Source organism: Cervus elaphus, chromosome 11, assembly GCF_910594005.1.
Source record: "Cervus elaphus chromosome 11, mCerEla1.1, whole genome shotgun sequence".
NCBI classification, from domain to species: Eukaryota; Metazoa; Chordata; class Mammalia; order Artiodactyla; family Cervidae; genus Cervus; species Cervus elaphus.
In genome coordinates, this window is record NC_057825.1 from 61,664,223 (window position 1) to 61,677,885 (window position 13,663).

A 13,663-nucleotide genomic window follows, 5' to 3' on the forward strand; every position below is an offset into this window, starting at 1 on the left:
TTGGCAATTTGGATATGCTAAAGAAAAGCTGTAATATACTCCCTTTAAGTGAAAAAGTGAAAGTTCTTGGCTTAATAAGGAGAGAAAAAAAAATAGTATGCTGAGGTTGCTAAGCCTTATGGTAAAGATGAATCTTCTCTCTGTGAAATTGTGAAGAAGGAAAAAGAAATCTGTGCTAGTTTTACCATTGCACCTAAATGGCAAAAGTTATGGCCACAGTGTATAGTACTTAGTTACTATAGAAAAGGCATTAAATTGTACAATATTATATTTAGAGAGAGAGGGAGAGCTACCACATTCTCATAACTTTTATTATAGTATATTGTATAATTGTTCCATTTGGTTAGTTATTGTTGTTAATCTCTTAATTGCCTAATTTATAAAGTAAACTTTATTATAGGTATGTATGTATAAGAAAAACATGATAGACCCATATAGGGTTTGGTATTGTCCATGGCTTCAGGCATTTACTGAGGGTCTTAGAACATATTCTATGAACTGATGTACTTCAGATATTTCTTCTGTTTCATTTTCTCTTTCTTCTCCTTCTGAAATTCCAATTATGCTTACGTTACACTTTTTAAAATTGTCCCACAGTTTTGGATATTCTGTTTTTATCATTCTTTATTCTCTTTGTATTTCAATCTGGGAAGTTTCTGTTGACACTTCTTTAAACTCACTGATTCTTTCCTCAGCCATATCTAGTCTAATGATGGGCCCATCAAAGGCATTCTTCATTCCTGTTCAGCACTTTTGCTTTGTAGCATTTATTTTTTATTCTCTCTTAGAGTTTCTGTCTCTTTGCTTACCTTGCCCATCTGTTCTTGCATGTTGTTTGCTTTTTCCATTGGCACCCTTAAAATATTAATCATAGTTATTTTTAATTCTCTGTCTGATAATTTCACAATCTGTTTCATATCTCAGTCTTGTTCTGATTCTTGCTTTATCTCTTCATACTATTTTTTCCCATTGCTTTTTTTTAGGATATCTTATAATTTGTTAAAAGTTAGATGTGATGTATTGGGTAATAAGAACTTGGGCGAAAGGCCTTTGGTGGCTTCCCAGGTGGCTCAGTGGTAAAAAATCCACCTGCCAATGCAGGAGACTCAGGAGATGCATGTTCAATTCCTGGGTTGGAAAGATCCCCTGGAGGAGGAAATGGCAATCTACTCCAGTATTCTTACCTGGAAAATCTCATGGACAGAGGAGCCTGGTGGGCTACAGTCCATGGTGTTGCAAAGAGTTGGACATGACTGAGCATCCACACACACATGTAAAAGGCCTTTAGTGTGAGATTTTAAGTTAACCTAGCCTAGAGCTGGGTGATGCTGTAGCTTTAGGTACCAAGAGGCTTAAATTTCTCTGGTGTACTTGTGTTTGTTTCTCCTGTTTTGGAGCAGGGAGGGGGCTTTGCTTAGAATTCCTACTCAAGTAGAGTATGTGCATAGACACTCTTTCAACAGTAATCCACTGTTATTCTGGAGTCTTCCTGATATGGTGGCAAGATGTGTGGGGGAGTGTTCTATAATGTTATGATAAAATATTAGTCTTTTAGTGGACCTGTATCTCTGGGCCTTTGCAGATGTGTTTTAATTTCTTTCTTTCTTAGGTGAGACAGGAAGGCTCAGGGTGCTGGTGTTGGATAACTGACCTTTCCCGTATATGGGATAAAGCTATATGAAGAGTAAGGAAAAGTCTTTCCTAGAGAATAGGCCTTTGTAGGGAGAAAAACCTTGACATGTTCCACCTTCTTTTCCCATAACTTTTAGGGTCTTCACTGTGAGAACCTGCTGGGGGTCCTAGAAGTAAAACCCACAAAACCTTGGGGGTCTGAGACTGTGGCCCACAAAACTTTCTCACTCTCCTGCTAGTTCACATTCAGCCTCCAGCAGTTTTGTCAAAATTATCCTGTAATTGTTTCTTTTAGCTGTGGCCCTATTGATTTCTGCTCCAGGTAGGCCGATCTTGGCTATGACTCTGTTTTCATCTATAAAGGTTTGAGTTTAGACTGTTTCAGATGCACAAAAAATATGATTACAAAATAATCTTGTGGTCATAAATTTAAATAAAATTTTTTGTGGCTGTAAATGTATTTTGTCTTGATAAGCCAAAGTGATAATGCGGTAAATCAAAACTATTAAAAACTCATTGAGAAAATTCTAAACTTTCATAAGACTAGTGAATTTCTAGCCACCATTTATCAAAGAAAGGACCTGATGCCATTGGATTAACCAGCAGCTCAAACAACTGTGTTACGATCAATGGTGGTATGCTTAATGAAAAATTGTGTCTCCTAAAAAGCAGTCAGTTGATTGTACCCAATGAATGTTACAGAAACTTAATACAATAGAATTGTCTGTGCTCTACAAAAAGTCATAATTCTCTCTAATTCTTTCTCAAATGAGGCAGAGCACACCTAAATAAATAGTAAGATAAATTAGAATGTTTTTGGGTCATATATTCTTAAGTGAAAAAAGGATTGGCCTGTTAATTTATTCTATTAAAGTTGGAACTTTTTACTGGTGTCCTGTTAGCTAGAAAAAGTCAGTGCCATTTAAGCAGGCTTCATGTGGTCTTCATGTGAATAGCACTCACCACCCCTCCCACCCCCCAGTTACTGTCTCTCATGAGTCCCCATCATACAGTCACAGAACTAGAAGGAGACCCACGGAATATAAAGGGACACATTAGCATGTAAAGGCTGGTGCCTGCCCATCTGCAGAGGAAAGGTCACAAAGAAGATATTTGCAATGAGGGAACAGCAAGTTGTGACCATTCGCCAGATCTGTACCTGTCAGACAGAGGTTGACACCTGTGACAGGTACATTCTGGTTTCCACGTGCCTGTGCAGAGTCAGACGTGCTCACAGCAGCATGGCAGCCAAGTGTCAAGTGCCGCACTTCTCAGCATGGAGACACTCAGAAACCCAGGCTGGCAGAGGAGCTCAGGTTCAGCCTCTCCAAGGGTGCACCATGCAGGAAAGCCAGACCAGGAGAGGGTTCTGTTAAGCCCTGTCTGACAACAGGTACAGGAGTCGTGCATGCTGACGTGCTTCATCCTGGTGCTTCACACTCTGGCTTCTCCCTCACCTGGCCTCGCATGGTGGAGGGACAGCCAGAGTGGCTTCTTGTCCCCTTGCTGTTTGTTCCAGGTGGGGTTTAGTGAGAGGGAAGACAGGGGATAATTGTGGAGCAGAAATGAAGGTTGTGTGTAGAATTAAACTGAGCCTGCAAACTCAGGCTACAAATCATCTGATAAACTAGATCATTCCTTGAGATTTCAGAGTTTCCACAAAGAGAGTATGGTGATAAAAAAAAAAAAATCTAGAATCTTTAAACCAGAAACTAGGTCTTGGTGGGCACTTTTTCATGTGGAGACTTCAGATAGACCCTTAGGAAGTGACTTTCCCAGGACCAGAGGTACTCCTTAAGAGAAGGAAGGCGCTTTCACCCCCTTAGGTGTGACTCTGGGCCTTTAGGAGTACCCTCAACATTACCTTGGGCCTGGAAATGGTGGGGGGCTGACATCCTAGTTCCAGAGGCTGATGTTTTTCTCCCAGCGTGGCATTGCAGGGATCCATGCACATTCTCTTGTGACCTTTCTCATGACCCAGAATGGGTGTGAGATGTCCTCGGGACAGGAACGTGGTCTCAAACTTCTGCACCTGAGACACTGGCTGTGTTCTTAGCAGGGAGCCAAGCAGGGCAGGTAGGAGAAGGCGTGGCCTGACTCCCTACAGAACTGCCTTTACTGAAATGTTCTGTAGGAGAGCTGACTTAACGGCTCTGTGCAATGTGCGCTTAGTCTCTTATTCTGGGGATGTCAGATGTAGTGTTGTTATTTCATTTGATGTTTTTCTTTTTAATTTCGTGGACATAATGAATCTGATACATTACTTTTTTTTCACTCCCTCCCTCTCTTCTCTCCTGCATCTCCCCTCCTTTTCTTTTTTGTTAGAAAGTTCAGAACTTCCAACCTGTGGCCTACCAGACATAAAAGCATATGTCGTTAGGGTACACATTTTTCCTGGCTTCATATTTTATCCCTTTCATCATCTAGGATAGCCAACTTCTGTCCTTTTTAGAGGAAGGCCAGTATGAATACCCAAATTGGTAAATGAGCTTCCTCACCCAGACATTGAGCTGGGACATAAGTTTTTCGTAATGGGCTCTGAAAACTTGGCTAGAGCAGAGTGTAAACTTTGGTGGACTCAAAAGGCTCGAGGGTCTGATTTATGAAGACGTGAGAGGTAAGGCCTGGTGGGACTCTGACCCACTGACTTGGACATACTCATTTTTCCAAGTGGTTTAGGGAACATGGAATTTTGATGTCAGAAAGACATCTGTTGTGTTTCTGGTAGGTCCTGGTGTCCTTACCAGTAAAATGGAAATAGGAACCTCGATATGGTTGTTCTGAGTGTTTAATTGAAGAGTCTCTGCAGCACCCAGCATGTTGTTTCCTCCTCCTATTGGGATAAATATGTTTGGAACGTCCCTGCTCTTTCCAACCTCTGGATGTTGGTACCTTCCTTTGTAACAATCCTGGCACCCCGGGGCTTGGCCGGAAATTCAGCTTGTGTTCGAGCCTGTTTAAGGGGCTTTGGCTTTCATCTTCAGGGGCTAAATGCCAGTGGCTGCTTTTAATGAAACCAAATCCTTCCTAGTTCTGTGTGATTTGGGGATTTGCTTCCTCAGCCTGGGCGGCAGTCAGATACATTCTGTTTTCTTTATTTTCTGAGTGACCCCAGAGCACTTTGTGATTCTAAAACTGACCTACTGGGAGAAACAAAATAAACTCTTCCATTCCATCTTCTCTTTCTCCCAACATGTTTGGGAATGATCTGACTTAATATACCTCCCCTCCAGCTTGCTGGCTGTGGAGTGATAACAGCTAACATAAGTACATTCATCATTTACACATTCTGGGCAGACTCTGCTGTTCATCCTAGACAAACTGATACCTTCTCTAGCAATTGGTGGCTCGGGAGTCAAACACAGAAGAGAGAAGTAAAATCACTGAAAAAACCAACCAAACAAAAATATTAAATCTTTTAGTCCCCAGGGAATATGTATCCCATCTCCATTCCTCATCAATAAATTATAATCTCTTCACTTCAGAAATTGGCTGTTGGTATATAGCACAATAAATCCTTGATTTGGTGCTTTCTGGTGGAATGATTTTGGGGAGACGATGGTTTGTAATGAAAACAGTGAGGTTTATATATTGGTTAACTTCTGACGTTTCTTTTTTCTCTTTGGGCCAAAAGCAAGAATGCCTTCTGAAAAGGGGGATTGGCTGAAAAGAGAAGGGAGAAGACAGCCATCTATAAGTCAAGAACAGAAGCTTCAGAAGAAACCAATTTCGTCAACACCTTGGTGTTGGACACCCAGCCTCTTGAACTGTGAGGAAATAAATTCGCTAAGCCACCAAGCCTGTGGCATTTTGATAGGGCATCCTTAGCCAATTAGTTCAGTTCAGTTCAGTTGCTCAGTCATGTCTGACTCTTTGCAACCCCATGGACTGCAGCACACCAGGCTTCCTTGTCCATCATCAACTCCTGGAGCACACTCAAGCTTATGTCCACCAGGTCGGTGATGCCATCCAGTAATCTCATCCTCTGTTGTCCCCTTCTCCTCTGGCCTTTGATCTTTCCCAGCATCAGGGTCTTTTCTAGTGAGTCAGTTCTTTGCATCAGGTGGCCAAAGTATTGGAGTTTCAGCTTCAGCATCAGTCGTTCCAATGAATATTCAGGTCTGATTTCCTTTAGGATTGACTGGTTGGATCTCCCTGCAGTCCAAGGGCCTTTCAAGTGTCTTTTCCAACACCATAGTTCAAAAGCATCAATACTTCAGCATTCAGTAGTCCAACTCTCACATCCATACATGACTACTGGAAAAACCATAGCTTTGACTAGATGGACCTTTGTTGGTAAAGTAATGTCTCTGCTTTTTAATATGCTGTCTAAGTTGGTCATAACTTTTCTTCCAAGGAGAAAACATCTTTTAATTTCATGGCTGCGGTCACCATCTGCAGTGATTTTGAAGCCCAAGAAAATAAAATCTCTGTTTCCACTGTTTCCCCATCTATTTGCCAAGAAGTGATGGGACCGGATGCCATGATCTTAGTTTTCTGAATGTTGAGTTTTAGGCCAACTTTTTCACTCTCCTCTTTCACTTTCATCAAGAGGCTTTTCAGTTCTTCTTCGCTTTCTGCCATAAGGGTGGTGTCATCTTTGTATCTGAATTATTGATATTTCTCCCGGTAATCTTGATTCCAGCTTGTGCTTCATCCAGCTTGGCATTTTGCATGATGTATTCTGCATATAAGTTAAATAAGCAGGGTGACAATATACAGCCTTGACATACTCCTTTCCCGATTTGGAACCAGTCTGTTGTTCCATGTCCACTTCTAACTGTTGCTTCTTGACCTGCATACCGATTTCTCAAGAGGCAGGTCAGGTGATCTGGTATTCCCATTTCTTGAAGAATTTCCCCCAGTTTGTTGTGATACACACAGTCAAAGGCTTTGGCATAGTCAATAAAACAAACGTAGATGTTTTTCTGGAACTCTCTTGCTATTTCGATGATCCAGTAGATGTTAGCAGTTTGATCTCTAGTTCCTCTGCCTTTTCTAAATCCAGCTTGAACATCTGGAAGTTCATGGTTCACATACTGTTGAAGCCTGGCATGGAGAATTTTGAGCATTATTTTGCTAGCGCGTGAGATGAGTGCAATTTAAACATTCTTTGGCATTGCCTTTCTTTGGGATTGGAATGAAAACTGACCTTCTCCAGTCCTGTGGCCACTGCTGCATTTTCCAGATTTCCTGGCATGTTGAGTGCAGCACTTTCACAGCATCATCTTTTAGGATTTGAAATAGCTCACCTGGAATTCCATCACTTCCACTAGCTTTGTTCATCATGATGCTTCCTAAGGCCCACTTCACATTCCAGGATGTCTGGATCTAGATGAGTGATCACACCATCATGGTTATCTGGGTCATGATGATCTTTTTTGTATAGTTCTTCTGTGTATTCTTGCCACCTCTTCTTAATATCTTCTGCTTCTGTTAGGTTCATACCTTTTCTCTGCATTATTGTGCTTATCTTTACATGAAATGTTCCCTTGGTATCTCTAATTTTCTTGAAGAGATCTCTAGTCTTTCCCATTCTATTGTTTTCCTCTATTTCTTTGCACTGATCACTGAGGAAGTCTTTCTTATCTCTCCTTGCTATTCTTTGGAACTCTGCATTCGAATGTCCTTTTCTCCTTTGCCTTTAGCTTCTCTACTATTCTCAGCTAGTTGTGAGGCCTCCTCAGACAGCCATTTTGCCTTTTTGCATTTCATGTGCTATCAAAAGAGAAAAGTTTGAAATTGGGGTAGTCTCAGTGGAGAAGGAAATGGCAGCCCACTCCAGTATTCTTGCCTGAAGCATTCCACAGACAGAGGAACCTGGCAGGCTACAGTCCATGGGATCTCAAAAAGTCAGACACGGCTGAGTGACTCACACACACACACACACACACACACGTTTCTAAACCAAGTGGTTACCGGCCACCTCAGTCCAGTCACACTGAAGTCTCCTCATCAGGCCTGAGCTATGGCAGCAATGTTGAAGCTGCAACCTTCCCTTTCCTGTGAGACCATCAGTTCCATTCTTGCTGACATGAGGCATTTGTGAAGCAGCAACCCCTTTTGTTTGCCAGCATCCTTCCCAGGGTTTGAACCACTGACCTCAACATTATTAGTGAGTCAGATTATAGTCAAGTGTTCTTACTCACATACCCAGACAGTCTGTGTATAATTAACTGTTACAGTAATGATGATGATGATATGAAGCACTGAAGGGCCTTTGGAATGTAGGGCCTATAAAAGTAGAACATTATTTTTTGTTATTATAAGCCGGTACCTGGATACCTGGATAAAAAGGCCATTTCTCACTAGTGTAATAACACATGACCATAAAGTACCTAAAAATTTATTTTTTCCCCCTTTTTAGAAATACGACCATGAAGTCATTATCATTATAATTAAATCTTACCTTAAAAATACTATCCAGGATCTGCCTGGAGATATATACTACCCTTTGCACAGTAAATGTTCTCATTGCCTCCTTTTAAATGGTTTATGAGGACTGCATCCTTGGCACTTTTTCATGGAGACAGGACTTTGTAAACATCTGTTTTGGGAAAGGGAAATCATCTATAAAATATAATCAGCCAATAATGCTGCACCTATTTACAGTGGGCAAGTTTCAGAAGTGGAGTTGGGGCAGTGCATGCTCTACCCAGAGAGCATTCTCTATGAATCAGGAAAATTTTATTAGCCAAAGATGTAGTAACATTCTAAGCCAATTTGAAGGGCATATGTAATAGGTGCGGCAGATGTTCTAAGTGGTCATGAATTATTTGGAAACTGTCTCCATAGGGACAAAGAGACCTAAAACTGGGGGACTTTTTTCTTTCCTTCCCTCTCTCCATTCTTTCCTTTTTCTTTCTGCCACTTTAATGGATTTTCAGAGATTTTTAAAGAAATTTGGAAGGAAAGTATCCAAATAAGTATCATGAAATATTCTGCCTCTAAAGTTGGGGAAACCTAGGTAAGAGGGCTGCCGAACTAAGCATGAAATAAATTGTTCTTCTCCTCTCCTCCCTCCCTCCATTCTGTCTCCTTCCGTCCTGCCAGACTTTGTTCACAAGTCAAAGAAGGAACAGAGTAAAGCAGATTGCAGAAGAATCTTTTGGAACTTATAGCAGATTCTGATAAAGTGTGGTAATTCTGAAAAATCTTAATTATTGTCTTACCAGTGATTTCAATAAGTGGGTGTGTGAGGAAAGTGAAGCCAGAAACAGAGCAATTCAGTTATAAAAGGCCCTGAGAACTGCACAGACATCTAGTTGGAGGCAGGCTACTCACTCAAATACCCACATGAAGGGGACAGAGTGGGAGAAGATTCTTGGTCCAGCAAAGAGACCGGGTATATGGGAGTCTATTTGATGCCAAGTCTTATTGAAAGTTCTTTTCATTTCTCTGGTCTTCATTGTTCTCATCTAAGAAACAGGTGTTACATGACCATCATGTCTGTACAATTAAATTAATAAAAACAAATTTGTGCCTTGTCCTCAAAATATCCCCCCAGGATGTAAAATTGGTGCAGCCCATATGGAGAACAGTATGAAGTATTTTTTTTTCCTTAAAAAACTAAAAGTAGTTACCATATGATAACTCCAACAATCCTACTCCTGGACATAAATCTGGAAAGGATAAAAGCTCTAGTTCAAAAAGATACATGCACCTCAGTGTTCATAGCAGTTTTATTTACAGTAGCCAAGACATGGAAGCAGCCCAAGTGTACATGAAGAGATGAATGGATAAAGAAGTTGTAGTTTGTGTATATAATGCAATATTAGCCTTACAAAAGAATGAAATAGCACCATTTGCAGCGACATGGATGGACCTAGAGACTATCATACTAAGTGAAGTAACTCAGAAAGGGGAAGACAAATATTATGTGATATCACTTATTTGTGTGTGGTAGTCACTTAGTTGTGTCTGACTCTTTGTGACTCCATGGACTGTAGCCCTCCAGGCTTCTCTGTCCATGAAATTCTCTAGGAGAGAATTCTGGAGTAGATAGCCATTCCCTTCTCCAGGAGATCTTCCAGACCCAGGGACTGAACCTGCCTTGCAGGTGGATTCTTAACATCTGAGCCACCAGGAAAGCCCCATCCAGAATCTAACCAATCTCCTCTCCTTCTGGTTTCTAGGCTCTTCATCCCTACCCCACATCCCCCCCTCCCCACTCCGATTTACTTTCTCACCACTCCCTAATATTTACTCTTAACTTGAGTCAGGCTTGTGTTTTCTCCCCATGTCCTTCTTATTATCTCTGTGTTCTTGTTCATGTTGTTTACTTTTTCTGAGATGATCGTAATATCCCTAACATTGTCCCTAGATCTGCCTTCCTCCCTTCCTTCCTTCCTTCCTTCATGTCTTGAGTAACAGGTTAGGGTTAGGGTTAGGGTTAGGGTACTATGTGTCAGATGTCGTGTAAGTTTCCAGTGGAAGGATATAAAAAAAGCTTAGGCAAGATCACTTCTCTTTTGATCTCTGTGGCATTTTCTGTCTAGAAGGGGCAGGGAGATGGACACTCAGTCAACACCAAACAAGTCACTGGTGTTATATGTCACCTTTCTCTGTTCCTACCTCAGCTCCATAGAAAGTCTGTCCTAACGTTGTCCCCCCACCTGCCATCTGTCTCCTGTGGACTCACACCCAAGTCTAGTCAGCTGATGGGTAGCTACCTGTTTCTCTTCTCCTTCTGGTTTGTCATGGCCACTTTCTGGGCCTTGACCTCTGGGCCTTTGTTGCTGAGTGCTACCCCCCTGTAGATGCCCTCCCCACCCCTACCTCCTTGAACCCCAAATGCTGCTTCATCTGTGACTTTCTTGTGGTACAAACGGCACTGACATACAGTGATAGAGGAACCTAAGGAAACTGTGTCCGACATCTTGCAGAGTGAGTGGAATGAACAGAGCTTTGGGGTTTTACTCACAGTCATTTCTGTCCCTGGGAACTAGACACAAGTCTAATGGGGGCTGAGATTGAGACATCCCACCCTGCTTGGTGATGCTCACCCTAGTGATGAAAGTTCTATTACCTGACTGCATCTCCCTTAGGAACAGTTCTAACTTAGGAAGCTCTGGCCCCATCTGTTCACCAGATAAGCCCAAACAGATCTGAGTCTCAGCAGTGCACTCAGCCTGCCTCAATCCAGAGCTCCATGCTACTTTGGTTATATCCCAAGTATTGTGGGAGTGGGCTTTTCAGGTAGCACAGTGGTAAAGAGTCCACACACCAATGCAGGAAACACAGGAGACATGGGTTTGATCTCTGGGTCAGAAAGATCCCCTGGAGTAGGAAACCCACTCCAGTATTCTTGGCTGGAAGATTCCATGGACAGAGGATCCTTGTGGGCTATAGTCCATGTGGTTGCAAAGAGTCAGACATGACTGAATGACTGAGCATGCATACACATTAGGGAGTAGAGGAAGATATTTCTTGAGGGAGTGAAGGAAAACATTAGTTAGGAGGTGATGGAGAAGGTTTATAAAGGTAAATCACTAGATGGTGAGTGGGGAAAAGTCAGCTCATTAGAAGGAGCAGCATGCTCAAAGCCACAACAGCCTGGAGGAACATGGAGTGAAGTTGTTCATGGCTAGGGGACAGTGTGTGTTTTAGGAAAAGCGGGGAAGTAAGATTGGGAGGCTAGATTGTAACCAGGCCCATAAAAGGTCTTATAGCCCGTTGTAAGGCATTTGGACTGTTAAGTGTGTGTGCTCCATAGCAAAAGAGTCAGTAATATTTGTTGTATTTAAAATGCCTGACTGTGTGTGTGATTCAGGTTCTACTTCATATATAGACTCATTCTATTTTTTCCAGTTTTATTCTAAGGTCCTAACATTAATAACCTAAAGAAGAAAAATTTGACCTAGCTTAAAATGATGACTTGTATGCCTTGATTTCCCAAACAAAGGGAAGAAAACCCTCCTAATTCTTGGATTTTAAAATTCTACAGGGAAAAAAAATGGTTGAACCCAAAATGTATAGCCATGGATGGTAATTTTGTGCATACTGAGTAATTTCCAAGTTCTTGCAGGTGGCATGATAAGACCTTTTCAGTCTTCATCTTGTGGGGATCAGGAAGTATGCATTTGACTTATTGTCATATCTTAGATGATACAAAGGGAGTTGGATCCCTTAGCCATATGCTATAGTTCAAGTAATGAACATTTGTTGAATACTTTCTTTATTCATTATGATGATGCCATTGAGGGGATGGGACCAGGCCTTCCACTTCTGTTGTTTTTCCCACCCCTGGACCAACATGATGTTCTGTACCTAGTTGGTCTTTAGAAAAGATTCCCCTCCCATTTAGCAGAATGGAGATGGTAGGACACATAAATGTCCTCGAATGCTGGAGAATGCAAGGGTTTTGGAGTCAACTAAGGCTGAATGTGGATCACTTTGCTGTGCTGGCTGTTAGGTGTTAATTTGTCTCTTTTGATATTCCTGTCCAGGAAGTGGACATAAGAATGTCTAATATATAGATCTAAGGAGAAGGTTTAATAGGATAATCTATGAGCCATGTTGGGTACATAGTAAGAATTAGACTACTAAAATCAACAAACAGATGAACAGAAACAGAATCCAAGAATGCCACAATGAGCCATAGAGATAAGAACAACAACCCTATATTCCCCTTTCTCAAAAATGTGGCCTGTGTCTATAAAACAAACACTTGATGGTTTTGATTTATTCAGAACTCAATCTTGTTTCCATATGTTGGACAGGGAAATTCCTTCTCCTTTTCCACTCACTGAGTAATCTCATCAGACTGCATGAAATGCTGTGTCCAGATCACTGAAGATTGGCCTCATCCCAGGAGGGGCACATTATTGTACTTCTTTTGGAAAAACTGACCTGAAACTATGATAAATGAGCACCCCAGTTATCCCTGGAGAAGACATTAGTTGTATACCCCAATAGCCCTGGTCATTTGTGCCCTGCTTTTCTGAACAACAATACCGGCCAGACTTGCTCCTTGAACCCATTTGTGGGAGGGGAAGGTGAGGCCTGGGCGGATCTTGTCAGCCCCTCTGTGGGACTTACTGCCTTGACAGTCCTCCATGAGCTTAGTTGATACCAGATTTTGAAACTTTTTGGCTCTGAATCTTAATGTTTGAACCATTTTGTTCTTCAAATGACACTGAAGGGAGTAAAATTCACCACAGTGTTGGAGCCTGGTATCCTGGGATCATGGAAAAGGGAATGGCTATCCACTTCAGTATTCTTCTAGTATTCAGTATACTTGGAGAATTCCATGAATAGAGGAGCCTGGTGGGCTACAGTCCATGGGGTCCCAAAGAGTCGGACACAGCTGAGCAACATACATACAACACACATACATATATACACACACATACATACACATTCTGGGGTCAGGACTTTCCCACTGGGGACTCGTCCTTGGCCAGCTCCTCCTTCTTTCTCTCATTGCTTTGTGCCCTCAAGTGTCTAGGACCCCAGCTGTCCTCACTAAAGACCCAGGGCAAACTAATTCAGACTGAAGTGTTTGTGACTTAGTGTTTTACCCTTCCCAGGGGTATTTGAGCCACCCTAATTTTATTTCAACAAACTTTTGTTGAAGTTCTATGTCACTCAAGTGGGATGCTAGAGATACAAGGATAAAATCAAGACAGAGAGTTTGACATTGTTGTCCAAGAGTCTAATTAGAAAAAAGTCATATGTAAGTGATTAATTTCAAAGCTATGTAAAAAGTATGTGTGCATGGGGGCTTCCCTGGTGGTTCAGTGGTAAAGAATCTACCTGCCAATGCAGGGGACATGAGTTTGATTTCTGGTCCAGGAAGATCCAGCATGCAACAGGACAGCTAAGCCCATGGGCCACAACTACTGAAGCTCCCACGCGTAGAGCCCGCACTCCACAAGAGAAACCACTGCAATGAGAAGCCTGCACACTGCAACTAGAGTAGCCTCTCCCTCACTGCAACTAGAGAAGGCTCTCACGCAGCAAGGAAGACCCAGCACAGCCAATCGCTGAATAAATAAATACTTTAAAAAAAACGATATTAAAAAAAAAA